Below are 22,855 nucleotides of genomic sequence, written 5' to 3'. Positions count from 1 at the left end.
TCAAACTTGTCACGATTCGTGTGGAAAAAAATTACGTTCCGGTACCGGGAATCGAACCCGGGCCTCCTGGGTGAAAGCCAGGTATCCTAGCCACTAGACCACACCGGATGTGGCCGTTCCATTGGACCGTTCGTACGGTCGCTTGTCGCATTTCGTGTCGAGTGCCACGTCGGCGCCCTTCTCTCTTTGCGAGCATCTTTGCACATACTGACTGGCAAGGCGCGCACCTCAAACGTCGCAGAGCAATGCTTTTGGCTTCATGCTGTGCTGGAAGAAGAGGAAAAGGGAAGCTGTAAGTAGCAATAAGAGGAAGTAAACATTTTCCCGCTGAAGCGTTGAAACGTTGTGGATAACAAACAAGAAATACGTTGGCGCCCTAGCAACAGCACCACCATCAGTCACAGAAAATTAAATGCCCCGGGTGAGGATCGAACTCACGACCTTAAGATTATGAGACTTACGCGCTGCCTACTGCGCTACCGAGGCACGGGTGAACCGTTTCTCCTGGGAAACTGGGTAAGTTGCGTACCCAATATTAGACGTAGAAACACTGTACTTCCTGGATAACGTGTTCTGTTGCTACACGTTCATTGCCGGCCCAGTTGATTGCGGTGTTGCGGCAGCATTATCGCGGGAAAGCAAAATGATGCATCGGCCGGGAATCGAACCCGGGCCGCCCGCGTGGCAGGCGAGCATTCTACCACTGAACCACCGATGCTCGGGCCAGCGGTAACTTGACGCTGCTTCCCGAGCAGATGTCTCAAGGGAAAGTGGGGCTGCCGTCAAGCGCCGTAGCATTCTGTGCAGAAGACGCTGCAGACGCTGATCCTGCACTGCACTGCACTGCACTGCACGGCACTGCTTAAAAATGCCTCCAGAACGCGGTCCTCTGCGTACTGTTGCGTCGCCGGCGCCGACTCTTGCCAAAGGATGCGAAATGTGCGCGGATACGCTGTCCGAATGCGTCTGGATGTGCTCCCCTAGCCTACCTCGAAATGCGCCTGCCAGGTACGATCACCTTCGGCCGCTGCCGACAGGCGGGAAGCCGACACAGCGCGGAGGCGGGGCGCTCGCTTGTGCGGTGGTGGTGTAATGGTCAGCATAGTTGCCTTCCAAGCAGTTGATCCGGGTTCGATTCCCGGCCACCGCAGCAGGCTTTTAATTTCGCGTATGAGTACTTTTGCCGCGCGCTCTTAAATTATTGTTTTTTTCCCCCCTCTTACTCGCTGCATACCAGCCCTTAGTGTGTCTCGACTTGTCTCGACTTTGCTCAGCTGACGCGAGAGCTGACGCTCTCAAATCGGCCTATATCAAAACGACAAGCACGATAAACGACTGAGAGAGGGGAGGAGAGGCGAGGCGATGGACACACAGCACGCCCCTTCATTTCACGGTGGCGTCTCCCTCACCGAATCGGGCTGTAGCTCCGAAAAGAAAAATAGGAAGTAAAACTGCCAATAGTACACTGTGTTCCCACGCGCTCACCCGCCCAAGTACTGACAAGGGCCAAAGTTGTTACGCATCGGCAATCAGACATTTTCTTTCATTTTCTCTTCATCGGTTGAGAACCAGTGTATTCAAAATATTATGCCCATTGCCGAGTGAATGCTGTAGCGCTTCCCGACAAGTCGGGTTCGGATCCTCTGTCAACTTCCACGCATGGTGATGATCTTTTGGTCATCACACTCGCCAGCTGAAATCGGCGCTGCCTTTTCGTAGTAGTAAAAGAGTAGTGGCCCGTGGGGGGATCGAACCCGCGACCTTCGCGTTATTAGCACGACGCTCTAACCAACTGAGCTAACGGGCCTCGGCAGATGCAGTTGCTCAGCCCTAAACTGGAAACGGCTGGCATGAAGCCATACACCATTTCTATGGTCGTCGTGTGTCTGCTTCCCTAGTCTATATTCTGCTGACGGTCACGAAACAGTAGCTATATTGCGAGCAGGACGGGAAACGGCCGCTCGGACAGCTCAAACTTGTCACGATTCGTGTGGAAAAAAATTACGTTCCGGTACCGGGAATCGAACCCGGGCCTCCTGGGTGAAAGCCAGGTATCCTAGCCACTAGACCACACCGGATGTGGCCGTTCCATTGGACCGTTCGTACGGTCGCTTGTCGCATTTCGTGTCGAGTGCCACGTCGGCGCCCTTCTCTCTTTGCGAGCATCTTTGCACATACTGACTGGCAAGGCGCGCACCTCAAACGTCGCAGAGCAATGCTTTTGGCTTCATGCTGTGCTGGAAGAAGAGGAAAAGGGAAGCTGTAAGTAGCAATAAGAGGAAGTAAACATTTTCCCGCTGAAGCGTTGAAACGTTGTGGATAACAAACAAGAAATACGTTGGCGCCCTAGCAACAGCACCACCATCAGTCACAGAAAATTAAATGCCCCGGGTGAGGATCGAACTCACGACCTTAAGATTATGAGACTTACGCGCTGCCTACTGCGCTACCGAGGCACGGGTGAACCGTTTCTCCTGGAAACTGGGTAAGTTGCGTACCCAATATTAGACGTAGAAACACTGTACTTCCTGGATAACGTGTTCTGTTGCTACACGTTCATTGCCGGCCCAGTTGATTGCGGTGTTGCGGCAGCATTATCGCGGGAAAGCAAAATGATGCATCGGCCGGGAATCGAACCCGGGCCGCCCGCGTGGCAGGCGAGCATTCTACCACTGAACCACCGATGCTCGGGCCAGCGGTAACTTGACGCTGCTTCCCGAGCAGATGTCTCAAGGGAAAGTGGGGCTGCCGTCAAGCGCCGTAGCATTCTGTGCAGAAGACGCTGCAGACGCTGAATCCTGCACTGCACTGCACTGCACTGCACGGCACTGCTTAAAAATGCCTCCAGAACGCGGTCCTCTGCGTACTGTTGCGTCGCCGGCGCCGACTCTTGCCAAAGGATGCGAAATGTGCGCGGATACGCTGTCCGAATGCGTCTGGATGTGCTCCCCTAGCCTACCTCGAAATGCGCCTGCCAGGTACGATCACCTTCGGCCGCTGCCGACAGGCGGGAAGCCGACACAGCGCGGAGGCGGGGCGCTCGCTTGTGCGGTGGTGGTGTAATGGTCAGCATAGTTGCCTTCCAAGCAGTTGATCCGGGTTCGATTCCCGGCCACCGCAGCAGGCTTTTAATTTCGCGTATGAGTACTTTTGCCGCGCGCTCTTAAATTATTGTTTTTTTCCCCCCTCTTACTCGCTGCATACCAGCCCTTAGTGTGTCTCGACTTGTCTCGACTTTGCTCAGCTGACGCGAGAGCTGACGCTCTCAAATCGGCCTATATCAAAACGACAAGCACGATAAACGACTGAGAGAGGGGAGGAGAGGCGAGGCGATGGACACACAGCACGCCCCTTCATTTCACGGTGGCGTCTCCCTCACCGAATCGGGCTGTAGCTCCGAAAAGAAAAATAGGAAGTAAAACTGCCAATAGTACACTGTGTTCCCACGCGCTCACCCGCCCAAGTACTGACAAGGGCCAAAGTTGTTACGCATCGGCAATCAGACATTTTCTTTCATTTTCTCTTCATCGGTTGAGAACCAGTGTATTCAAAATATTATGCCCATTGCCGAGTGAATGCTGTAGCGCTTCCCGACAAGTCGGGTTCGGATCCTCTGTCAACTTCCACGCATGGTGATGATCTTTTGGTCATCACACTCGCCAGCTGAAATCGGCGCTGCCTTTTCGTAGTAGTAAAAGAGTAGTGGCCCGTGGGGGGATCGAACCCGCGACCTTCGCGTTATTAGCACGACGCTCTAACCAACTGAGCTAACGGGCCTCGGCAGATGCAGTTGCTCAGCCCTAAACTGGAAACGGCTGGCATGAAGCCATACACCATTTCTATGGTCGTCGTGTGTCTGCTTCCCTAGTCTATATTCTGCTGACGGTCACGAAACAGTAGCTATATTGCGAGCAGGACGGGAAACGGCCGCTCGGACAGCTCAAACTTGTCACGATTCGTGTGGAAAAAAATTACGTTCCGGTACCGGGAATCGAACCCGGGCCTCCTGGGTGAAAGCCAGGTATCCTAGCCACTAGACCACACCGGATGTGGCCGTTCCATTGGACCGTTCGTACGGTCGCTTGTCGCATTTCGTGTCGAGTGCCACGTCGGCGCCCTTCTCTCTTTGCGAGCATCTTTGCACATACTGACTGGCAAGGCGCGCACCTCAAACGTCGCAGAGCAATGCTTTTGGCTTCATGCTGTGCTGGAAGAAGAGGAAAAGGGAAGCTGTAAGTAGCAATAAGAGGAAGTAAACATTTTCCCGCTGAAGCGTTGAAACGTTGTGGATAACAAACAAGAAATACGTTGGCGCCCTAGCAACAGCACCACCATCAGTCACAGAAAATTAAATGCCCCGGGTGAGGATCGAACTCACGACCTTAAGATTATGAGACTTACGCGCTGCCTACTGCGCTACCGAGGCACGGGTGAACCGTTTCTCCTGGAAACTGGGTAAGTTGCGTACCCAATATTAGACGTAGAAACACTGTACTTCCTGGATAACGTGTTCTGTTGCTACACGTTCATTGCCGGCCCAGTTGATTGCGGTGTTGCGGCAGCATTATCGCGGGAAAGCAAAATGATGCATCGGCCGGGAATCGAACCCGGGCCGCCCGCGTGGCAGGCGAGCATTCTACCACTGAACCACCGATGCTCGGGCCAGCGGTAACTTCACGCTGCTTCCCGAGCAGATGTCTCAAGGGAAAGTGGGGCTGCCGTCAAGCGCCGTAGCATTCTGTGCAGAAGACGCTGCAGACGCTGAATCCTGCACTGCACTGCACGGCACTGCTTAAAAATGCCTCCAGAACGCGGTCCTCTGCGTACTGTTGCGTCGCCGGCGCCGACTCTTGCCAAAGGATGCGAAATGTGCGCGGATACGCTGTCCGAATGCGTCTGGATGTGCTCCCCTAGCCTACCTCGAAATGCGCCTGCCAGGTACGATCACCTTCGGCCGCTGCCGACAGGCGGGAAGCCGACACAGCGCGGAGGCGGGGCGCTCGCTTGTGCGGTGGTGGTGTAATGGTCAGCATAGTTGCCTTCCAAGCAGTTGATCCGGGTTCGATTCCCGGCCACCGCAGCAGGCTTTTAATTTCGCGTATGAGTACTTTTGCCGCGCGCTCTTAAATTATTGTTTTTTTCCCCCCTCTTACTCGCTGCATACCAGCCCTTAGTGTGTCTCGACTTGTCTCGACTTTGCTCAGCTGACGCGAGAGCTGACGCTCTCAAATCGGCCTATATCAAAACGACAAGCACGATAAACGACTGAGAGAGGGGAGGAGAGGCGAGGCGATGGACACACAGCACGCCCCTTCATTTCACGGTGGCGTCTCCCTCACCGAATCGGGCTGTAGCTCCGAAAAGAAAAATAGGAAGTAAAACTGCCAATAGTACACTGTGTTCCCACGCGCTCACCCGCCCAAGTACTGACAAGGGCCAAAGTTGTTACGCATCGGCAATCAGACATTTTCTTTCATTTTCTCTTCATCGGTTGAGAACCAGTGTATTCAAAATATTATGCCCATTGCCGAGTGAATGCTGTAGCGCTTCCCGACAAGTCGGGTTCGGATCCTCTGTCAACTTCCACGCATGGTGATGATCTTTTGGTCATCACACTCGCCAGCTGAAATCGGCGCTGCCTTTTCGTAGTAGTAAAAGAGTAGTGGCCCGTGGGGGGATCGAACCCGCGACCTTCGCGTTATTAGCACGACGCTCTAACCAACTGAGCTAACGGGCCTCGGCAGATGCAGTTGCTCAGCCCTAAACTGGAAACGGCTGGCATGAAGCCATACACCATTTCTATGGTCGTCGTGTGTCTGCTTCCCTAGTCTATATTCTGCTGACGGTCACGAAACAGTAGCTATATTGCGAGCAGGACGGGAAACGGCCGCTCGGACAGCTCAAACTTGTCACGATTCGTGTGGAAAAAAATTACGTTCCGGTACCGGGAATCGAACCCGGGCCTCCTGGGTGAAAGCCAGGTATCCTAGCCACTAGACCACACCGGATGTGGCCGTTCCATTGGACCGTTCGTACGGTCGCTTGTCGCATTTCGTGTCGAGTGCCACGTCGGCGCCCTTCTCTCTTTGCGAGCATCTTTGCACATACTGACTGGCAAGGCGCGCACCTCAAACGTCGCAGAGCAATGCTTTTGGCTTCATGCTGTGCTGGAAGAAGAGGAAAAGGGAAGCTGTAAGTAGCAATAAGAGGAAGTAAACATTTTCCCGCTGAAGCGTTGAAACGTTGTGGATAACAAACAAGAAATACGTTGGCGCCCTAGCAACAGCACCACCATCAGTCACAGAAAATTAAATGCCCCGGGTGAGGATCGAACTCACGACCTTAAGATTATGAGACTTACGCGCTGCCTACTGCGCTACCGAGGCACGGGTGAACCGTTTCTCCTGGAAACTGGGTAAGTTGCGTACCCAATATTAGACGTAGAAACACTGTACTTCCTGGATAACGTGTTCTGTTGCTACACGTTCATTGCCGGCCCAGTTGATTGCGGTGTTGCGGCAGCATTATCGCGGGAAAGCAAAATGATGCATCGGCCGGGAATCGAACCCGGGCCGCCCGCGTGGCAGGCGAGCATTCTACCACTGAACCACCGATGCTCGGGCCAGCGGTAACTTGACGCTGCTTCCCGAGCAGATGTCTCAAGGGAAAGTGGGGCTGCCGTCAAGCGCCGTAGCATTCTGTGCAGAAGACGCTGCAGACGCTGAATCCTGCACTGCACTGCACTGCACTGCACGGCACTGCTTAAAAATGCCTCCAGAACGCGGTCCTCTGCGTACTGTTGCGTCGCCGGCGCCGACTCTTGCCAAAGGATGCGAAATGTGCGCGGATACGCTGTCCGAATGCGTCTGGATGTGCTCCCCTAGCCTACCTCGAAATGCGCCTGCCAGGTACGATCACCTTCGGCCGCTGCCGACAGGCGGGAAGCCGACACAGCGCGGAGGCGGGGCGCTCGCTTGTGCGGTGGTGGTGTAATGGTCAGCATAGTTGCCTTCCAAGCAGTTGATCCGGGTTCGATTCCCGGCCACCGCAGCAGGCTTTTAATTTCGCGTATGAGTACTTTTGCCGCGCGCTCTTAAATTATTGTTTTTTTCCCCCCTCTTACTCGCTGCATACCAGCCCTTAGTGTGTCTCGACTTGTCTCGACTTTGCTCAGCTGACGCGAGAGCTGACGCTCTCAAATCGGCCTATATCAAAACGACAAGCACGATAAACGACTGAGAGAGGGGAGGAGAGGCGAGGCGATGGACACACAGCACGCCCCTTCATTTCACGGTGGCGTCTCCCTCACCGAATCGGGCTGTAGCTCCGAAAAGAAAAATAGGAAGTAAAACTGCCAATAGTACACTGTGTTCCCACGCGCTCACCCGCCCAAGTACTGACAAGGGCCAAAGTTGTTACGCATCGGCAATCAGACATTTTCTTTCATTTTCTCTTCATCGGTTGAGAACCAGTGTATTCAAAATATTATGCCCATTGCCGAGTGAATGCTGTAGCGCTTCCCGACAAGTCGGGTTCGGATCCTCTGTCAACTTCCACGCATGGTGATGATCTTTTGGTCATCACACTCGCCAGCTGAAATCGGCGCTGCCTTTTCGTAGTAGTAAAAGAGTAGTGGCCCGTGGGGGGATCGAACCCGCGACCTTCGCGTTATTAGCACGACGCTCTAACCAACTGAGCTAACGGGCCTCGGCAGATGCAGTTGCTCAGCCCTAAACTGGAAACGGCTGGCATGAAGCCATACACCATTTCTATGGTCGTCGTGTGTCTGCTTCCCTAGTCTATATTCTGCTGACGGTCACGAAACAGTAGCTATATTGCGAGCAGGACGGGAAACGGCCGCTCGGACAGCTCAAACTTGTCACGATTCGTGTGGAAAAAAATTACGTTCCGGTACCGGGAATCGAACCCGGGCCTCCTGGGTGAAAGCCAGGTATCCTAGCCACTAGACCACACCGGATGTGGCCGTTCCATTGGACCGTTCGTACGGTCGCTTGTCGCATTTCGTGTCGAGTGCCACGTCGGCGCCCTTCTCTCTTTGCGAGCATCTTTGCACATACTGACTGGCAAGGCGCGCACCTCAAACGTCGCAGAGCAATGCTTTTGGCTTCATGCTGTGCTGGAAGAAGAGGAAAAGGGAAGCTGTAAGTAGCAATAAGAGGAAGTAAACATTTTCCCGCTGAAGCGTTGAAACGTTGTGGATAACAAACAAGAAATACGTTGGCGCCCTAGCAACAGCACCACCATCAGTCACAGAAAATTAAATGCCCCGGGTGAGGATCGAACTCACGACCTTAAGATTATGAGACTTACGCGCTGCCTACTGCGCTACCGAGGCACGGGTGAACCGTTTCTCCTGGAAACTGGGTAAGTTGCGTACCCAATATTAGACGTAGAAACACTGTACTTCCTGGATAACGTGTTCTGTTGCTACACGTTCATTGCCGGCCCAGTTGATTGCGGTGTTGCGGCAGCATTATCGCGGGAAAGCAAAATGATGCATCGGCCGGGAATCGAACCCGGGCCGCCCGCGTGGCAGGCGAGCATTCTACCACTGAACCACCGATGCTCGGGCCAGCGGTAACTTCACGCTGCTTCCCGAGCAGATGTCTCAAGGGAAAGTGGGGCTGCCGTCAAGCGCCGTAGCATTCTGTGCAGAAGACGCTGCAGACGCTGAATCCTGCACTGCACTGCACGGCACTGCTTAAAAATGCCTCCAGAACGCGGTCCTCTGCGTACTGTTGCGTCGCCGGCGCCGACTCTTGCCAAAGGATGCGAAATGTGCGCGGATACGCTGTCCGAATGCGTCTGGATGTGCTCCCCTAGCCTACCTCGAAATGCGCCTGCCAGGTACGATCACCTTCGGCCGCTGCCGACAGGCGGGAAGCCGACACAGCGCGGAGGCGGGGCGCTCGCTTGTGCGGTGGTGGTGTAATGGTCAGCATAGTTGCCTTCCAAGCAGTTGATCCGGGTTCGATTCCCGGCCACCGCAGCAGGCTTTTAATTTCGCGTATGAGTACTTTTGCCGCGCGCTCTTAAATTATTGTTTTTTTCCCCCCTCTTACTCGCTGCATACCAGCCCTTAGTGTGTCTCGACTTGTCTCGACTTTGCTCAGCTGACGCGAGAGCTGACGCTCTCAAATCGGCCTATATCAAAACGACAAGCACGATAAACGACTGAGAGAGGGGAGGAGAGGCGAGGCGATGGACACACAGCACGCCCCTTCATTTCACGGTGGCGTCTCCCTCACCGAATCGGGCTGTAGCTCCGAAAAGAAAAATAGGAAGTAAAACTGCCAATAGTACACTGTGTTCCCACGCGCTCACCCGCCCAAGTACTGACAAGGGCCAAAGTTGTTACGCATCGGCAATCAGACATTTTCTTTCATTTTCTCTTCATCGGTTGAGAACCAGTGTATTCAAAATATTATGCCCATTGCCGAGTGAATGCTGTAGCGCTTCCCGACAAGTCGGGTTCGGATCCTCTGTCAACTTCCACGCATGGTGATGATCTTTTGGTCATCACACTCGCCAGCTGAAATCGGCGCTGCCTTTTCGTAGTAGTAAAAGAGTAGTGGCCCGTGGGGGGATCGAACCCGCGACCTTCGCGTTATTAGCACGACGCTCTAACCAACTGAGCTAACGGGCCTCGGCAGATGCAGTTGCTCAGCCCTAAACTGGAAACGGCTGGCATGAAGCCATACACCATTTCTATGGTCGTCGTGTGTCTGCTTCCCTAGTCTATATTCTGCTGACGGTCACGAAACAGTAGCTATATTGCGAGCAGGACGGGAAACGGCCGCTCGGACAGCTCAAACTTGTCACGATTCGTGTGGAAAAAAATTACGTTCCGGTACCGGGAATCGAACCCGGGCCTCCTGGGTGAAAGCCAGGTATCCTAGCCACTAGACCACACCGGATGTGGCCGTTCCATTGGACCGTTCGTACGGTCGCTTGTCGCATTTCGTGTCGAGTGCCACGTCGGCGCCCTTCTCTCTTTGCGAGCATCTTTGCACATACTGACTGGCAAGGCGCGCACCTCAAACGTCGCAGAGCAATGCTTTTGGCTTCATGCTGTGCTGGAAGAAGAGGAAAAGGGAAGCTGTAAGTAGCAATAAGAGGAAGTAAACATTTTCCCGCTGAAGCGTTGAAACGTTGTGGATAACAAACAAGAAATACGTTGGCGCCCTAGCAACAGCACCACCATCAGTCACAGAAAATTAAATGCCCCGGGTGAGGATCGAACTCACGACCTTAAGATTATGAGACTTACGCGCTGCCTACTGCGCTACCGAGGCACGGGTGAACCGTTTCTCCTGGAAACTGGGTAAGTTGCGTACCCAATATTAGACGTAGAAACACTGTACTTCCTGGATAACGTGTTCTGTTGCTACACGTTCATTGCCGGCCCAGTTGATTGCGGTGTTGCGGCAGCATTATCGCGGGAAAGCAAAATGATGCATCGGCCGGGAATCGAACCCGGGCCGCCCGCGTGGCAGGCGAGCATTCTACCACTGAACCACCGATGCTCGGGCCAGCGGTAACTTGACGCTGCTTCCCGAGCAGATGTCTCAAGGGAAAGTGGGGCTGCCGTCAAGCGCCGTAGCATTCTGTGCAGAAGACGCTGCAGACGCTGAATCCTGCACTGCACTGCACGGCACTGCTTAAAAATGCCTCCAGAACGCGGTCCTCTGCGTACTGTTGCGTCGCCGGCGCCGACTCTTGCCAAAGGATGCGAAATGTGCGCGGATACGCTGTCCGAATGCGTCTGGATGTGCTCCCCTAGCCTACCTCGAAATGCGCCTGCCAGGTACGATCACCTTCGGCCGCTGCCGACAGGCGGGAAGCCGACACAGCGCGGAGGCGGGGCGCTCGCTTGTGCGGTGGTGGTGTAATGGTCAGCATAGTTGCCTTCCAAGCAGTTGATCCGGGTTCGATTCCCGGCCACCGCAGCAGGCTTTTAATTTCGCGTATGAGTACTTTTGCCGCGCGCTCTTAAATTATTGTTTTTTTCCCCCCTCTTACTCGCTGCATACCAGCCCTTAGTGTGTCTCGACTTGTCTCGACTTTGCTCAGCTGACGCGAGAGCTGACGCTCTCAAATCGGCCTATATCAAAACGACAAGCACGATAAACGACTGAGAGAGGGGAGGAGAGGCGAGGCGATGGACACACAGCACGCCCCTTCATTTCACGGTGGCGTCTCCCTCACCGAATCGGGCTGTAGCTCCGAAAAGAAAAATAGGAAGTAAAACTGCCAATAGTACACTGTGTTCCCACGCGCTCACCCGCCCAAGTACTGACAAGGGCCAAAGTTGTTACGCATCGGCAATCAGACATTTTCTTTCATTTTCTCTTCATCGGTTGAGAACCAGTGTATTCAAAATATTATGCCCATTGCCGAGTGAATGCTGTAGCGCTTCCCGACAAGTCGGGTTCGGATCCTCTGTCAACTTCCACGCATGGTGATGATCTTTTGGTCATCACACTCGCCAGCTGAAATCGGCGCTGCCTTTTCGTAGTAGTAAAAGAGTAGTGGCCCGTGGGGGGATCGAACCCGCGACCTTCGCGTTATTAGCACGACGCTCTAACCAACTGAGCTAACGGGCCTCGGCAGATGCAGTTGCTCAGCCCTAAACTGGAAACGGCTGGCATGAAGCCATACACCATTTCTATGGTCGTCGTGTGTCTGCTTCCCTAGTCTATATTCTGCTGACGGTCACGAAACAGTAGCTATATTGCGAGCAGGACGGGAAACGGCCGCTCGGACAGCTCAAACTTGTCACGATTCGTGTGGAAAAAAATTACGTTCCGGTACCGGGAATCGAACCCGGGCCTCCTGGGTGAAAGCCAGGTATCCTAGCCACTAGACCACACCGGATGTGGCCGTTCCATTGGACCGTTCGTACGGTCGCTTGTCGCATTTCGTGTCGAGTGCCACGTCGGCGCCCTTCTCTCTTTGCGAGCATCTTTGCACATACTGACTGGCAAGGCGCGCACCTCAAACGTCGCAGAGCAATGCTTTTGGCTTCATGCTGTGCTGGAAGAAGAGGAAAAGGGAAGCTGTAAGTAGCAATAAGAGGAAGTAAACATTTTCCCGCTGAAGCGTTGAAACGTTGTGGATAACAAACAAGAAATACGTTGGCGCCCTAGCAACAGCACCACCATCAGTCACAGAAAATTAAATGCCCCGGGTGAGGATCGAACTCACGACCTTAAGATTATGAGACTTACGCGCTGCCTACTGCGCTACCGAGGCACGGGTGAACCGTTTCTCCTGGAAACTGGGTAAGTTGCGTACCCAATATTAGACGTAGAAACACTGTACTTCCTGGATAACGTGTTCTGTTGCTACACGTTCATTGCCGGCCCAGTTGATTGCGGTGTTGCGGCAGCATTATCGCGGGAAAGCAAAATGATGCATCGGCCGGGAATCGAACCCGGGCCGCCCGCGTGGCAGGCGAGCATTCTACCACTGAACCACCGATGCTCGGGCCAGCGGTAACTTGACGCTGCTTCCCGAGCAGATGTCTCAAGGGAAAGTGGGGCTGCCGTCAAGCGCCGTAGCATTCTGTGCAGAAGACGCTGCAGACGCTGAATCCTGCACTGCACTGCACGGCACTGCTTAAAAATGCCTCCAGAACGCGGTCCTCTGCGTACTGTTGCGTCGCCGGCGCCGACTCTTGCCAAAGGATGCGAAATGTGCGCGGATACGCTGTCCGAATGCGTCTGGATGTGCTCCCCTAGCCTACCTCGAAATGCGCCTGCCAGGTACGATCACCTTCGGCCGCTGCCGACAGGCGGGAAGCCGACACAGCGCGGAGGCGGGGCGCTCGCTTGTGCGGTGGTGGTGTAATGGTCAGCATAGTTGCCTTCCAAGCAGTTGATCCGGGTTCGATTCCCGGCCACCGCAGCAGGCTTTTAATTTCGCGTATGAGTACTTTTGCCGCGCGCTCTTAAATTATTGTTTTTTTCCCCCCTCTTACTCGCTGCATACCAGCCCTTAGTGTGTCTCGACTTGTCTCGACTTTGCTCAGCTGACGCGAGAGCTGACGCTCTCAAATCGGCCTATATCAAAACGACAAGCACGATAAACGACTGAGAGAGGGGAGGAGAGGCGAGGCGATGGACACACAGCACGCCCCTTCATTTCACGGTGGCGTCTCCCTCACCGAATCGGGCTGTAGCTCCGAAAAGAAAAATAGGAAGTAAAACTGCCAATAGTACACTGTGTTCCCACGCGCTCACCCGCCCAAGTACTGACAAGGGCCAAAGTTGTTACGCATCGGCAATCAGACATTTTCTTTCATTTTCTCTTCATCGGTTGAGAACCAGTGTATTCAAAATATTATGCCCATTGCCGAGTGAATGCTGTAGCGCTTCCCGACAAGTCGGGTTCGGATCCTCTGTCAACTTCCACGCATGGTGATGATCTTTTGGTCATCACACTCGCCAGCTGAAATCGGCGCTGCCTTTTCGTAGTAGTAAAAGAGTAGTGGCACGTGGGGGGATCGAACCCGCGACCTTCGCGTTATTAGCACGACGCTCTAACCAACTGAGCTAACGGGCCTCGGCAGATGCAGTTGCTCAGCCCTAAACTGGAAACGGCTGGCATGAAGCCATACACCATTTCTATGGTCGTCGTGTGTCTGCTTCCCTAGTCTATATTCTGCTGACGGTCACGAAACAGTAGCTATATTGCGAGCAGGACGGGAAACGGCCGCTCGGACAGCTCAAACTTGTCACGATTCGTGTGGAAAAAAATTACGTTCCGGTACCGGGAATCGAACCCGGGCCTCCTGGGTGAAAGCCAGGTATCCTAGCCACTAGACCACACCGGATGTGGCCGTTCCATTGGACCGTTCGTACGGTCGCTTGTCGCATTTCGTGTCGAGTGCCACGTCGGCGCCCTTCTCTCTTTGCGAGCATCTTTGCACATACTGACTGGCAAGGCGCGCACCTCAAACGTCGCAGAGCAATGCTTTTGGCTTCATGCTGTGCTGGAAGAAGAGGAAAAGGGAAGCTGTAAGTAGCAATAAGAGGAAGTAAACATTTTCCCGCTGAAGCGTTGAAACGTTGTGGATAACAAACAAGAAATACGTTGGCGCCCTAGCAACAGCACCACCATCAGTCACAGAAAATTAAATGCCCCGGGTGAGGATCGAACTCACGACCTTAAGATTATGAGACTTACGCGCTGCCTACTGCGCTACCGAGGCACGGGTGAACCGTTTCTCCTGGAAACTGGGTAAGTTGCGTACCCAATATTAGACGTAGAAACACTGTACTTCCTGGATAACGTGTTCTGTTGCTACACGTTCATTGCCGGCCCAGTTGATTGCGGTGTTGCGGCAGCATTATCGCGGGAAAGCAAAATGATGCATCGGCCGGGAATCGAACCCGGGCCGCCCGCGTGGCAGGCGAGCATTCTACCACTGAACCACCGATGCTCGGGCCAGCGGTAACTTGACGCTGCTTCCCGAGCAGATGTCTCAAGGGAAAGTGGGGCTGCCGTCAAGCGCCGTAGCATTCTGTGCAGAAGACGCTGCAGACGCTGAATCCTGCACTGCACTGCACTGCACTGCACGGCACTGCTTAAAAATGCCTCCAGAACGCGGTCCTCTGCGTACTGTTGCGTCGCCGGCGCCGACTCTTGCCAAAGGATGCGAAATGTGCGCGGATACGCTGTCCGAATGCGTCTGGATGTGCTCCCCTAGCCTACCTCGAAATGCGCCTGCCAGGTACGATCACCTTCGGCCGCTGCCGACAGGCGGGAAGCCGACACAGCGCGGAGGCGGGGCGCTCGCTTGTGCGGTGGTGGTGTAATGGTCAGCATAGTTGCCTTCCAAGCAGTTGATCCGGGTTCGATTCCCGGCCACCGCAGCAGGCTTTTAATTTCGCGTATGAGTACTTTTGCCGCGCGCTCTTAAATTATTGTTTTTTTCCCCCCTCTTACTCGCTGCATACCAGCCCTTAGTGTGTCTCGACTTGTCTCGACTTTGCTCAGCTGACGCGAGAGCTGACGCTCTCAAATCGGCCTATATCAAAACGACAAGCACGATAAACGACTGAGAGAGGGGAGGAGAGGCGAGGCGATGGACACACAGCACGCCCCTTCATTTCACGGTGGCGTCTCCCTCACCGAATCGGGCTGTAGCTCCGAAAAGAAAAATAGGAAGTAAAACTGCCAATAGTACACTGTGTTCCCACGCGCTCACCCGCCCAAGTACTGACAAGGGCCAAAGTTGTTACGCATCGGCAATCAGACATTTTCTTTCATTTTCTCTTCATCGGTTGAGAACCAGTGTATTCAAAATATTATGCCCATTGCCGAGTGAATGCTGTAGCGCTTCCCGACAAGTCGGGTTCGGATCCTCTGTCAACTTCCACGCATGGTGATGATCTTTTGGTCATCACACTCGCCAGCTGAAATCGGCGCTGCCTTTTCGTAGTAGTAAAAGAGTAGTGGCCCGTGGGGGGATCGAACCCGCGACCTTCGCGTTATTAGCACGACGCTCTAACCAACTGAGCTAACGGGCCTCGGCAGATGCAGTTGCTCAGCCCTAAACTGGAAACGGCTGGTATGAAGCCATACACCATTTCTATGGTCGTCGTGTGTCTGCTTCCCTAGTCTATATTCTGCTGACGGTCACGAAACAGTAGCTATATTGCGAGCAGGACGGGAAACGGCCGCTCGGACAGCTCAAACTTGTCACGATTCGTGTGGAAAAAAATTACGTTCCGGTACCGGGAATCGAACCCGGGCCTCCTGGGTGAAAGCCAGGTATCCTAGCCACTAGACCACACCGGATGTGGCCGTTCCATTGGACCGTTCGTACGGTCGCTTGTCGCATTTCGTGTCGAGTGCCACGTCGGCGCCCTTCTCTCTTTGCGAGCATCTTTGCACATACTGACTGGCAAGGCGCGCACCTCAAACGTCGCAGAGCAATGCTTTTGGCTTCATGCTGTGCTGGAAGAAGAGGAAAAGGGAAGCTGTAAGTAGCAATAAGAGGAAGTAAACATTTTCCCGCTGAAGCGTTGAAACGTTGTGGATAACAAACAAGAAATACGTTGGCGCCCTAGCAACAGCACCACCATCAGTCACAGAAAATTAAATGCCCCGGGTGAGGATCGAACTCACGACCTTAAGATTATGAGACTTACGCGCTGCCTACTGCGCTACCGAGGCACGGGTGAACCGTTTCTCCTGGAAACTGGGTAAGTTGCGTACCCAATATTAGACGTAGAAACACTGTACTTCCTGGATAACGTGTTCTGTTGCTACACGTTCATTGCCGGCCCAGTTGATTGCGGTGTTGCGGCAGCATTATCGCGGGAAAGCAAAATGATGCATCGGCCGGGAATCGAACCCGGGCCGCCCGCGTGGCAGGCGAGCATTCTACCACTGAACCACCGATGCTCGGGCCAGCGGTAACTTCACGCTGCTTCCCGAGCAGATGTCTCAAGGGAAAGTGGGGCTGCCGTCAAGCGCCGTAGCATTCTGTGCAGAAGACGCTGCAGACGCTGAATCCTGCACTGCACTGCACGGCACTGCTTAAAAATGCCTCCAGAACGCGGTCCTCTGCGTACTGTTGCGTCGCCGGCGCCGACTCTTGCCAAAGGATGCGAAATGTGCGCGGATACGCTGTCCGAATGCGTCTGGATGTGCTCCCCTAGCCTACCTCGAAATGCGCCTGCCAGGTACGATCACCTTCGGCCGCTGCCGACAGGCGGGAAGCCGACACAGCGCGGAGGCGGGGCGCTCGCTTGTGCGGTGGTGGTGTAATGGTCAGCATAGTTGCCTTCCAAGCAGTTGATCCGGGTTCGATTCCCGGCCACCGCAGCAGGCTTTTAATTTCGCGTATGAGTACTTTTGCCGCGCGCTCTTAAATTATTGTTTTTTTCCCCCCTCTTACTCGCTGCATACCAGCCCTTAGTGTGTCTCGACTTGTCTCGACTTTGCTCAGCTGACGCGAGAGCTGACGCTCTCAAATCGGCCTATATCAAAACGACAAGCACGATAAACGACTGAGAGAGGGGAGGAGAGGCGAGGCGATGGACACACAGCACGCCCCTTCATTTCACGGTGGCGTCTCCCTCACCGAATCGGGCTGTAGCTCCGAAAAGAAAAATAGGAAGTAAAACTGCCAATAGTACACTGTGTTCCCACGCGCTCACCCGCCCAAGTACTGACAAGGGCCAAAGTTGTTACGCATCGGCAATCAGACATTTTCTTTCATTTTCTCTTCATCGGTTGAGAACCAGTGTATTCAAAATATTATGCCCATTGCCGAGTGAATGCTGTAGCGCTTCCCGACAAGTCGGGTTCGGATCCTCTGTCAACTTCCACGCATGGTGATGATCTTTTGGTCATCACACTCGCCAGCTGAAATCGGCGCTGCCTTTTCGTAGTAGTAAAAGAGTAGTGGCCCGTGGGGGGATCGAACCCGCGACCTTCGCGTTATTAGCACGACGCTCTAACCAACTGAGCTAACGGGCCTCGGCAGATGCAGTTGCTCAGCCCTAAACTGGAAACGGCTGGCATGAAGCCATACACCATTTCTATGGTCGTCGTGTGTCTGCTTCCCTAGTCTATATTCTGCTGACGGTCACGAAACAGTAGCTATATTGCGAGCAGGACGGGAAACGGCCGCTCGGACAGCTCAAACTTGTCACGATTCGTGTGGAAAAAAATTACGTTCCGGTACCGGGAATCGAACCCGGGCCTCCTGGGTGAAAGCCAGGTATCCTAGCCACTAGACCACACCGGATGTGGCCGTTCCATTGGACCGTTCGTACGGTCGCTTGTCGCATTTCGTGTCGAGTGCCACGTCGGCGCCCTTCTCTCTTTGCGAGCATCTTTGCACATACTGACTGGCAAGGCGCGCACCTCAAACGTCGCAGAGCAATGCTTTTGGCTTCATGCTGTGCTGGAAGAAGAGGAAAAGGGAAGCTGTAAGTAGCAATAAGAGGAAGTAAACATTTTCCCGCTGAAGCGTTGAAACGTTGTGGATAACAAACAAGAAATACGTTGGCGCCCTAGCAACAGCACCACCATCAGTCACAGAAAATTAAATGCCCCGGGTGAGGATCGAACTCACGACCTTAAGATTATGAGACTTACGCGCTGCCTACTGCGCTACCGAGGCACGGGTGAACCGTTTCTCCTGGAAACTGGGTAAGTTGCGTACCCAATATTAGACGTAGAAACACTGTACTTCCTGGATAACGTGTTCTGTTGCTACACGTTCATTGCCGGCCCAGTTGATTGCGGTGTTGCGGCAGCATTATCGCGGGAAAGCAAAATGATGCATCGGCCGGGAATCGAACCCGGGCCGCCCGCGTGGCAGGCGAGCATTCTACCACTGAACCACCGATGCTCGGGCCAGCGGTAACTTCACGCTGCTTCCCGAGCAGATGTCTCAAGGGAAAGTGGGGCTGCCGTCAAGCGCCGTAGCATTCTGTGCAGAAGACGCTGCAGACGCTGAATCCTGCACTGCACTGCACTGCACTGCACGGCACTGCTTAAAAATGCCTCCAGAACGCGGTCCTCTGCGTACTGTTGCGTCGCCGGCGCCGACTCTTGCCAAAGGATGCGAAATGTGCGCGGATACGCTGTCCGAATGCGTCTGGATGTGCTCCCCTAGCCTACCTCGAAATGCGCCTGCCAGGTACGATCACCTTCGGCCGCTGCCGACAGGCGGGAAGCCGACACAGCGCGGAGGCGGGGCGCTCGCTTGTGCGGTGGTGGTGTAATGGTCAGCATAGTTGCCTTCCAAGCAGTTGATCCGGGTTCGATTCCCGGCCACCGCAGCAGGCTTTTAATTTCGCGTATGAGTACTTTTGCCGCGCGCTCTTAAATTATTGTTTTTTTCCCCCCTCTTACTCGCTGCATACCAGCCCTTAGTGTGTCTCGACTTGTCTCGACTTTGCTCAGCTGACGCGAGAGCTGACGCTCTCAAATCGGCCTATATCAAAACGACAAGCACGATAAACGACTGAGAGAGGGGAGGAGAGGCGAGGCGATGGACACACAGCACGCCCCTTCATTTCACGGTGGCGTCTCCCTCACCGAATCGGGCTGTAGCTCCGAAAAGAAAAATAGGAAGTAAAACTGCCAATAGTACACTGTGTTCCCACGCGCTCACCCGCCCAAGTACTGACAAGGGCCAAAGTTGTTACGCATCGGCAATCAGACATTTTCTTTCATTTTCTCTTCATCGGTTGAGAACCAGTGTATTCAAAATATTATGCCCATTGCCGAGTGAATGCTGTAGCGCTTCCCGACAAGTCGGGTTCGGATCCTCTGTCAACTTCCACGCATGGTGATGATCTTTTGGTCATCACACTCGCCAGCTGAAATCGGCGCTGCCTTTTCGTAGTAGTAAAAGAGTAGTGGCCCGTGGGGGGATCGAACCCGCGACCTTCGCGTTATTAGCACGACGCTCTAACCAACTGAGCTAACGGGCCTCGGCAGATGCAGTTGCTCAGCCCTAAACTGGAAACGGCTGGCATGAAGCCATACACCATTTCTATGGTCGTCGTGTGTCTGCTTCCCTAGTCTATATTCTGCTGACGGTCACGAAACAGTAGCTATATTGCGAGCAGGACGGGAAACGGCCGCTCGGACAGCTCAAACTTGTCACGATTCGTGTGGAAAAAAATTACGTTCCGGTACCGGGAATCGAACCCGGGCCTCCTGGGTGAAAGCCAGGTATCCTAGCCACTAGACCACACCGGATGTGGCCGTTCCATTGGACCGTTCGTACGGTCGCTTGTCGCATTTCGTGTCGAGTGCCACGTCGGCGCCCTTCTCTCTTTGCGAGCATCTTTGCACATACTGACTGGCAAGGCGCGCACCTCAAACGTCGCAGAGCAATGCTTTTGGCTTCATGCTGTGCTGGAAGAAGAGGAAAAGGGAAGCTGTAAGTAGCAATAAGAGGAAGTAAACATTTTCCCGCTGAAGCGTTGAAACGTTGTGGATAACAAACAAGAAATACGTTGGCGCCCTAGCAACAGCACCACCATCAGTCACAGAAAATTAAATGCCCCGGGTGAGGATCGAACTCACGACCTTAAGATTATGAGACTTACGCGCTGCCTACTGCGCTACCGAGGCACGGGTGAACCGTTTCTCCTGGAAACTGGGTAAGTTGCGTACCCAATATTAGACGTAGAAACACTGTACTTCCTGGATAACGTGTTCTGTTGCTACACGTTCATTGCCGGCCCAGTTGATTGCGGTGTTGCGGCAGCATTATCGCGGGAAAGCAAAATGATGCATCGGCCGGGAATCGAACCCGGGCCGCCCGCGTGGCAGGCGAGCATTCTACCACTGAACCACCGATGCTCGGGCCAGCGGTAACTTCACGCTGCTTCCCGAGCAGATGTCTCAAGGGAAAGTGGGGCTGCCGTCAAGCGCCGTAGCATTCTGTGCAGAAGACGCTGCAGACGCTGAATCCTGCACTGCACTGCACTGCACTGCACGGCACTGCTTAAAAATGCCTCCAGAACGCGGTCCTCTGCGTACTGTTGCGTCGCCGGCGCCGACTCTTGCCAAAGGATGCGAAATGTGCGCGGATACGCTGTCCGAATGCGTCTGGATGTGCTCCCCTAGCCTACCTCGAAATGCGCCTGCCAGGTACGATCACCTTCGGCCGCTGCCGACAGGCGGGAAGCCGACACAGCGCGGAGGCGGGGCGCTCGCTTGTGCGGTGGTGGTGTAATGGTCAGCATAGTTGCCTTCCAAGCAGTTGATCCGGGTTCGATTCCCGGCCACCGCAGCAGGCTTTTAATTTCGCGTATGAGTACTTTTGCCGCGCGCTCTTAAATTATTGTTTTTTTCCCCCCTCTTACTCGCTGCATACCAGCCCTTAGTGTGTCTCGACTTGTCTCGACTTTGCTCAGCTGACGCGAGAGCTGACGCTCTCAAATCGGCCTATATCAAAACGACAAGCACGATAAACGACTGAGAGAGGGGAGGAGAGGCGAGGCGATGGACACACAGCACGCCCCTTCATTTCACGGTGGCGTCTCCCTCACCGAATCGGGCTGTAGCTCCGAAAAGAAAAATAGGAAGTAAAACTGCCAATAGTACACTGTGTTCCCACGCGCTCACCCGCCCAAGTACTGACAAGGGCCAAAGTTGTTACGCATCGGCAATCAGACATTTTCTTTCATTTTCTCTTCATCGGTTGAGAACCAGTGTATTCAAAATATTATGCCCATTGCCGAGTGAATGCTGTAGCGCTTCCCGACAAGTCGGGTTCGGATCCTCTGTCAACTTCCACGCATGGTGATGATCTTTTGGTCATCACACTCGCCAGCTGAAATCGGCGCTGCCTTTTCGTAGTAGTAAAAGAGTAGTGGCCCGTGGGGGGATCGAACCCGCGACCTTCGCGTTATTAGCACGACGCTCTAACCAACTGAGCTAACGGGCCTCGGCAGATGCAGTTGCTCAGCCCTAAACTGGAAACGGCTGGTATGAAGCCATACACCATTTCTATGGTCGTCGTGTGTCTGCTTCCCTAGTCTATATTCTGCTGACGGTCACGAAACAGTAGCTATATTGCGAGCAGGACGGGAAACGGCCGCTCGGACAGCTCAAACTTGTCACGATTCGTGTGGAAAAAAATTACGTTCCGGTACCGGGAATCGAACCCGGGCCTCCTGGGTGAAAGCCAGGTATCCTAGCCACTAGACCACACCGGATGTGGCCGTTCCATTGGACCGTTCGTACGGTCGCTTGTCGCATTTCGTGTCGAGTGCCACGTCGGCGCCCTTCTCTCTTTGCGAGCATCTTTGCACATACTGACTGGCAAGGCGCGCACCTCAAACGTCGCAGAGCAATGCTTTTGGCTTCATGCTGTGCTGGAAGAAGAGGAAAAGGGAAGCTGTAAGTAGCAATAAGAGGAAGTAAACATTTTCCCGCTGAAGCGTTGAAACGTTGTGGATAACAAACAAGAAATACGTTGGCGCCCTAGCAACAGCACCACCATCAGTCACAGAAAATTAAATGCCCCGGGTGAGGATCGAACTCACGACCTTAAGATTATGAGACTTACGCGCTGCCTACTGCGCTACCGAGGCACGGGTGAACCGTTTCTCCTGGAAACTGGGTAAGTTGCGTACCCAATATTAGACGTAGAAACACTGTACTTCCTGGATAACGTGTTCTGTTGCTACACGTTCATTGCCGGCCCAGTTGATTGCGGTGTTGCGGCAGCATTATCGCGGGAAAGCAAAATGATGCATCGGCCGGGAATCGAACCCGGGCCGCCCGCGTGGCAGGCGAGCATTCTACCACTGAACCACCGATGCTCGGGCCAGCGGTAACTTCACGCTGCTTCCCGAGCAGATGTCTCAAGGGAAAGTGGGGCTGCCGTCAAGCGCCGTAGCATTCTGTGCAGAAGACGCTGCAGACGCTGAATCCTGCACTGCACTGCACGGCACTGCTTAAAAATGCCTCCAGAACGCGGTCCTCTGCGTACTGTTGCGTCGCCGGCGCCGACTCTTGCCAAAGGATGCGAAATGTGCGCGGATACGCTGTCCGAATGCGTCTGGATGTGCTCCCCTAGCCTACCTCGAAATGCGCCTGCCAGGTACGATCACCTTCGGCCGCTGCCGACAGGCGGGAAGCCGACACAGCGCGGAGGCGGGGCGCTCGCTTGTGCGGTGGTGGTGTAATGGTCAGCATAGTTGCCTTCCAAGCAGTTGATCCGGGTTCGATTCCCGGCCACCGCAGCAGGCTTTTAATTTCGCGTATGAGTACTTTTGCCGCGCGCTCTTAAATTATTGTTTTTTTCCCCCCTCTTACTCGCTGCATACCAGCCCTTAGT

The 22,855-nt window shown here is 54.0% G+C and overlaps 59 non-coding genes across 59 annotated transcripts; 12 read left to right on the top strand and 47 right to left on the bottom strand.

Annotated features, from left to right (window-relative positions):
- Positions 1 to 36: 36 nt before the first annotated feature.
- Trnae-uuc (transfer RNA glutamic acid (anticodon UUC)) lies at positions 37 to 108 on the bottom strand. Its single transcript has one exon. It is a non-coding gene; the product is annotated as a tRNA-Glu (tRNA).
- Positions 109 to 413: 305 nt separating this feature from the next.
- On the bottom strand, positions 414 to 486 carry Trnam-cau (transfer RNA methionine (anticodon CAU)). The gene has a single exon. It is a non-coding gene; the product is annotated as a tRNA-Met (tRNA).
- Positions 487 to 647: 161 nt separating this feature from the next.
- Positions 648 to 718, bottom strand: Trnag-gcc (transfer RNA glycine (anticodon GCC)). The gene has a single exon. It is a non-coding gene; the product is annotated as a tRNA-Gly (tRNA).
- A 360-nt stretch (positions 719 to 1,078) lies between these two features.
- On the top strand, positions 1,079 to 1,150 carry Trnag-ucc (transfer RNA glycine (anticodon UCC)). The gene has a single exon. It is a non-coding gene; the product is annotated as a tRNA-Gly (tRNA).
- Positions 1,151 to 1,733: 583 nt separating this feature from the next.
- Trnai-aau (transfer RNA isoleucine (anticodon AAU)) lies at positions 1,734 to 1,807 on the bottom strand. Its single transcript has one exon. It is a non-coding gene; the product is annotated as a tRNA-Ile (tRNA).
- A 199-nt stretch (positions 1,808 to 2,006) lies between these two features.
- On the bottom strand, positions 2,007 to 2,078 carry Trnae-uuc (transfer RNA glutamic acid (anticodon UUC)). The gene has a single exon. It is a non-coding gene; the product is annotated as a tRNA-Glu (tRNA).
- A 305-nt stretch (positions 2,079 to 2,383) lies between these two features.
- Trnam-cau (transfer RNA methionine (anticodon CAU)) lies at positions 2,384 to 2,456 on the bottom strand. The gene has a single exon. It is a non-coding gene; the product is annotated as a tRNA-Met (tRNA).
- Positions 2,457 to 2,616: 160 nt separating this feature from the next.
- Trnag-gcc (transfer RNA glycine (anticodon GCC)) lies at positions 2,617 to 2,687 on the bottom strand. The gene has a single exon. It is a non-coding gene; the product is annotated as a tRNA-Gly (tRNA).
- Positions 2,688 to 3,048: 361 nt separating this feature from the next.
- Positions 3,049 to 3,120, top strand: Trnag-ucc (transfer RNA glycine (anticodon UCC)). The gene has a single exon. It is a non-coding gene; the product is annotated as a tRNA-Gly (tRNA).
- A 583-nt stretch (positions 3,121 to 3,703) lies between these two features.
- On the bottom strand, positions 3,704 to 3,777 carry Trnai-aau (transfer RNA isoleucine (anticodon AAU)). Its single transcript has one exon. It is a non-coding gene; the product is annotated as a tRNA-Ile (tRNA).
- Positions 3,778 to 3,976: 199 nt separating this feature from the next.
- Positions 3,977 to 4,048, bottom strand: Trnae-uuc (transfer RNA glutamic acid (anticodon UUC)). The gene has a single exon. It is a non-coding gene; the product is annotated as a tRNA-Glu (tRNA).
- A 305-nt stretch (positions 4,049 to 4,353) lies between these two features.
- Positions 4,354 to 4,426, bottom strand: Trnam-cau (transfer RNA methionine (anticodon CAU)). The gene has a single exon. It is a non-coding gene; the product is annotated as a tRNA-Met (tRNA).
- Positions 4,427 to 4,586: 160 nt separating this feature from the next.
- Positions 4,587 to 4,657, bottom strand: Trnag-gcc (transfer RNA glycine (anticodon GCC)). The gene has a single exon. It is a non-coding gene; the product is annotated as a tRNA-Gly (tRNA).
- Positions 4,658 to 5,008: 351 nt separating this feature from the next.
- Positions 5,009 to 5,080, top strand: Trnag-ucc (transfer RNA glycine (anticodon UCC)). The gene has a single exon. It is a non-coding gene; the product is annotated as a tRNA-Gly (tRNA).
- A 583-nt stretch (positions 5,081 to 5,663) lies between these two features.
- Positions 5,664 to 5,737, bottom strand: Trnai-aau (transfer RNA isoleucine (anticodon AAU)). The gene has a single exon. It is a non-coding gene; the product is annotated as a tRNA-Ile (tRNA).
- Positions 5,738 to 5,936: 199 nt separating this feature from the next.
- Positions 5,937 to 6,008, bottom strand: Trnae-uuc (transfer RNA glutamic acid (anticodon UUC)). Its single transcript has one exon. It is a non-coding gene; the product is annotated as a tRNA-Glu (tRNA).
- Positions 6,009 to 6,313: 305 nt separating this feature from the next.
- Trnam-cau (transfer RNA methionine (anticodon CAU)) lies at positions 6,314 to 6,386 on the bottom strand. The gene has a single exon. It is a non-coding gene; the product is annotated as a tRNA-Met (tRNA).
- A 160-nt stretch (positions 6,387 to 6,546) lies between these two features.
- Trnag-gcc (transfer RNA glycine (anticodon GCC)) lies at positions 6,547 to 6,617 on the bottom strand. Its single transcript has one exon. It is a non-coding gene; the product is annotated as a tRNA-Gly (tRNA).
- A 361-nt stretch (positions 6,618 to 6,978) lies between these two features.
- Positions 6,979 to 7,050, top strand: Trnag-ucc (transfer RNA glycine (anticodon UCC)). The gene has a single exon. It is a non-coding gene; the product is annotated as a tRNA-Gly (tRNA).
- Positions 7,051 to 7,633: 583 nt separating this feature from the next.
- On the bottom strand, positions 7,634 to 7,707 carry Trnai-aau (transfer RNA isoleucine (anticodon AAU)). The gene has a single exon. It is a non-coding gene; the product is annotated as a tRNA-Ile (tRNA).
- A 199-nt stretch (positions 7,708 to 7,906) lies between these two features.
- Positions 7,907 to 7,978, bottom strand: Trnae-uuc (transfer RNA glutamic acid (anticodon UUC)). The gene has a single exon. It is a non-coding gene; the product is annotated as a tRNA-Glu (tRNA).
- A 305-nt stretch (positions 7,979 to 8,283) lies between these two features.
- Trnam-cau (transfer RNA methionine (anticodon CAU)) lies at positions 8,284 to 8,356 on the bottom strand. Its single transcript has one exon. It is a non-coding gene; the product is annotated as a tRNA-Met (tRNA).
- Positions 8,357 to 8,516: 160 nt separating this feature from the next.
- On the bottom strand, positions 8,517 to 8,587 carry Trnag-gcc (transfer RNA glycine (anticodon GCC)). The gene has a single exon. It is a non-coding gene; the product is annotated as a tRNA-Gly (tRNA).
- Positions 8,588 to 8,938: 351 nt separating this feature from the next.
- On the top strand, positions 8,939 to 9,010 carry Trnag-ucc (transfer RNA glycine (anticodon UCC)). The gene has a single exon. It is a non-coding gene; the product is annotated as a tRNA-Gly (tRNA).
- Positions 9,011 to 9,593: 583 nt separating this feature from the next.
- On the bottom strand, positions 9,594 to 9,667 carry Trnai-aau (transfer RNA isoleucine (anticodon AAU)). The gene has a single exon. It is a non-coding gene; the product is annotated as a tRNA-Ile (tRNA).
- Positions 9,668 to 9,866: 199 nt separating this feature from the next.
- Positions 9,867 to 9,938, bottom strand: Trnae-uuc (transfer RNA glutamic acid (anticodon UUC)). The gene has a single exon. It is a non-coding gene; the product is annotated as a tRNA-Glu (tRNA).
- A 305-nt stretch (positions 9,939 to 10,243) lies between these two features.
- Positions 10,244 to 10,316, bottom strand: Trnam-cau (transfer RNA methionine (anticodon CAU)). Its single transcript has one exon. It is a non-coding gene; the product is annotated as a tRNA-Met (tRNA).
- Positions 10,317 to 10,476: 160 nt separating this feature from the next.
- Trnag-gcc (transfer RNA glycine (anticodon GCC)) lies at positions 10,477 to 10,547 on the bottom strand. Its single transcript has one exon. It is a non-coding gene; the product is annotated as a tRNA-Gly (tRNA).
- A 351-nt stretch (positions 10,548 to 10,898) lies between these two features.
- Trnag-ucc (transfer RNA glycine (anticodon UCC)) lies at positions 10,899 to 10,970 on the top strand. Its single transcript has one exon. It is a non-coding gene; the product is annotated as a tRNA-Gly (tRNA).
- Positions 10,971 to 11,553: 583 nt separating this feature from the next.
- Trnai-aau (transfer RNA isoleucine (anticodon AAU)) lies at positions 11,554 to 11,627 on the bottom strand. Its single transcript has one exon. It is a non-coding gene; the product is annotated as a tRNA-Ile (tRNA).
- A 199-nt stretch (positions 11,628 to 11,826) lies between these two features.
- Trnae-uuc (transfer RNA glutamic acid (anticodon UUC)) lies at positions 11,827 to 11,898 on the bottom strand. The gene has a single exon. It is a non-coding gene; the product is annotated as a tRNA-Glu (tRNA).
- A 305-nt stretch (positions 11,899 to 12,203) lies between these two features.
- On the bottom strand, positions 12,204 to 12,276 carry Trnam-cau (transfer RNA methionine (anticodon CAU)). The gene has a single exon. It is a non-coding gene; the product is annotated as a tRNA-Met (tRNA).
- A 160-nt stretch (positions 12,277 to 12,436) lies between these two features.
- On the bottom strand, positions 12,437 to 12,507 carry Trnag-gcc (transfer RNA glycine (anticodon GCC)). The gene has a single exon. It is a non-coding gene; the product is annotated as a tRNA-Gly (tRNA).
- A 351-nt stretch (positions 12,508 to 12,858) lies between these two features.
- Trnag-ucc (transfer RNA glycine (anticodon UCC)) lies at positions 12,859 to 12,930 on the top strand. The gene has a single exon. It is a non-coding gene; the product is annotated as a tRNA-Gly (tRNA).
- A 583-nt stretch (positions 12,931 to 13,513) lies between these two features.
- Trnai-aau (transfer RNA isoleucine (anticodon AAU)) lies at positions 13,514 to 13,587 on the bottom strand. Its single transcript has one exon. It is a non-coding gene; the product is annotated as a tRNA-Ile (tRNA).
- A 199-nt stretch (positions 13,588 to 13,786) lies between these two features.
- On the bottom strand, positions 13,787 to 13,858 carry Trnae-uuc (transfer RNA glutamic acid (anticodon UUC)). Its single transcript has one exon. It is a non-coding gene; the product is annotated as a tRNA-Glu (tRNA).
- Positions 13,859 to 14,163: 305 nt separating this feature from the next.
- On the bottom strand, positions 14,164 to 14,236 carry Trnam-cau (transfer RNA methionine (anticodon CAU)). Its single transcript has one exon. It is a non-coding gene; the product is annotated as a tRNA-Met (tRNA).
- Positions 14,237 to 14,396: 160 nt separating this feature from the next.
- Trnag-gcc (transfer RNA glycine (anticodon GCC)) lies at positions 14,397 to 14,467 on the bottom strand. Its single transcript has one exon. It is a non-coding gene; the product is annotated as a tRNA-Gly (tRNA).
- A 361-nt stretch (positions 14,468 to 14,828) lies between these two features.
- Positions 14,829 to 14,900, top strand: Trnag-ucc (transfer RNA glycine (anticodon UCC)). Its single transcript has one exon. It is a non-coding gene; the product is annotated as a tRNA-Gly (tRNA).
- Positions 14,901 to 15,483: 583 nt separating this feature from the next.
- On the bottom strand, positions 15,484 to 15,557 carry Trnai-aau (transfer RNA isoleucine (anticodon AAU)). The gene has a single exon. It is a non-coding gene; the product is annotated as a tRNA-Ile (tRNA).
- Positions 15,558 to 15,756: 199 nt separating this feature from the next.
- On the bottom strand, positions 15,757 to 15,828 carry Trnae-uuc (transfer RNA glutamic acid (anticodon UUC)). Its single transcript has one exon. It is a non-coding gene; the product is annotated as a tRNA-Glu (tRNA).
- Positions 15,829 to 16,133: 305 nt separating this feature from the next.
- Positions 16,134 to 16,206, bottom strand: Trnam-cau (transfer RNA methionine (anticodon CAU)). Its single transcript has one exon. It is a non-coding gene; the product is annotated as a tRNA-Met (tRNA).
- A 160-nt stretch (positions 16,207 to 16,366) lies between these two features.
- Positions 16,367 to 16,437, bottom strand: Trnag-gcc (transfer RNA glycine (anticodon GCC)). Its single transcript has one exon. It is a non-coding gene; the product is annotated as a tRNA-Gly (tRNA).
- Positions 16,438 to 16,788: 351 nt separating this feature from the next.
- Trnag-ucc (transfer RNA glycine (anticodon UCC)) lies at positions 16,789 to 16,860 on the top strand. The gene has a single exon. It is a non-coding gene; the product is annotated as a tRNA-Gly (tRNA).
- Positions 16,861 to 17,443: 583 nt separating this feature from the next.
- Trnai-aau (transfer RNA isoleucine (anticodon AAU)) lies at positions 17,444 to 17,517 on the bottom strand. The gene has a single exon. It is a non-coding gene; the product is annotated as a tRNA-Ile (tRNA).
- A 199-nt stretch (positions 17,518 to 17,716) lies between these two features.
- Positions 17,717 to 17,788, bottom strand: Trnae-uuc (transfer RNA glutamic acid (anticodon UUC)). The gene has a single exon. It is a non-coding gene; the product is annotated as a tRNA-Glu (tRNA).
- A 305-nt stretch (positions 17,789 to 18,093) lies between these two features.
- On the bottom strand, positions 18,094 to 18,166 carry Trnam-cau (transfer RNA methionine (anticodon CAU)). Its single transcript has one exon. It is a non-coding gene; the product is annotated as a tRNA-Met (tRNA).
- Positions 18,167 to 18,326: 160 nt separating this feature from the next.
- Positions 18,327 to 18,397, bottom strand: Trnag-gcc (transfer RNA glycine (anticodon GCC)). Its single transcript has one exon. It is a non-coding gene; the product is annotated as a tRNA-Gly (tRNA).
- Positions 18,398 to 18,758: 361 nt separating this feature from the next.
- Positions 18,759 to 18,830, top strand: Trnag-ucc (transfer RNA glycine (anticodon UCC)). Its single transcript has one exon. It is a non-coding gene; the product is annotated as a tRNA-Gly (tRNA).
- Positions 18,831 to 19,413: 583 nt separating this feature from the next.
- Trnai-aau (transfer RNA isoleucine (anticodon AAU)) lies at positions 19,414 to 19,487 on the bottom strand. Its single transcript has one exon. It is a non-coding gene; the product is annotated as a tRNA-Ile (tRNA).
- A 199-nt stretch (positions 19,488 to 19,686) lies between these two features.
- Positions 19,687 to 19,758, bottom strand: Trnae-uuc (transfer RNA glutamic acid (anticodon UUC)). The gene has a single exon. It is a non-coding gene; the product is annotated as a tRNA-Glu (tRNA).
- Positions 19,759 to 20,063: 305 nt separating this feature from the next.
- On the bottom strand, positions 20,064 to 20,136 carry Trnam-cau (transfer RNA methionine (anticodon CAU)). Its single transcript has one exon. It is a non-coding gene; the product is annotated as a tRNA-Met (tRNA).
- Positions 20,137 to 20,296: 160 nt separating this feature from the next.
- Trnag-gcc (transfer RNA glycine (anticodon GCC)) lies at positions 20,297 to 20,367 on the bottom strand. The gene has a single exon. It is a non-coding gene; the product is annotated as a tRNA-Gly (tRNA).
- A 361-nt stretch (positions 20,368 to 20,728) lies between these two features.
- On the top strand, positions 20,729 to 20,800 carry Trnag-ucc (transfer RNA glycine (anticodon UCC)). The gene has a single exon. It is a non-coding gene; the product is annotated as a tRNA-Gly (tRNA).
- A 583-nt stretch (positions 20,801 to 21,383) lies between these two features.
- On the bottom strand, positions 21,384 to 21,457 carry Trnai-aau (transfer RNA isoleucine (anticodon AAU)). Its single transcript has one exon. It is a non-coding gene; the product is annotated as a tRNA-Ile (tRNA).
- Positions 21,458 to 21,656: 199 nt separating this feature from the next.
- Positions 21,657 to 21,728, bottom strand: Trnae-uuc (transfer RNA glutamic acid (anticodon UUC)). Its single transcript has one exon. It is a non-coding gene; the product is annotated as a tRNA-Glu (tRNA).
- A 305-nt stretch (positions 21,729 to 22,033) lies between these two features.
- Positions 22,034 to 22,106, bottom strand: Trnam-cau (transfer RNA methionine (anticodon CAU)). The gene has a single exon. It is a non-coding gene; the product is annotated as a tRNA-Met (tRNA).
- Positions 22,107 to 22,266: 160 nt separating this feature from the next.
- Trnag-gcc (transfer RNA glycine (anticodon GCC)) lies at positions 22,267 to 22,337 on the bottom strand. Its single transcript has one exon. It is a non-coding gene; the product is annotated as a tRNA-Gly (tRNA).
- Positions 22,338 to 22,688: 351 nt separating this feature from the next.
- On the top strand, positions 22,689 to 22,760 carry Trnag-ucc (transfer RNA glycine (anticodon UCC)). The gene has a single exon. It is a non-coding gene; the product is annotated as a tRNA-Gly (tRNA).
- Positions 22,761 to 22,855: the final 95 nt, after the last annotated feature.

The sequence above is a fragment of the Schistocerca cancellata genome, unplaced genomic scaffold (genome assembly GCF_023864275.1).
Source record: "Schistocerca cancellata isolate TAMUIC-IGC-003103 unplaced genomic scaffold, iqSchCanc2.1 HiC_scaffold_185, whole genome shotgun sequence".
NCBI classification, from domain to species: Eukaryota; Metazoa; Arthropoda; class Insecta; order Orthoptera; family Acrididae; genus Schistocerca; species Schistocerca cancellata.
The sequence above is the reverse complement of the archived record's forward strand: the minus strand, read 5'-3'. Positions and strand labels throughout refer to the sequence as shown.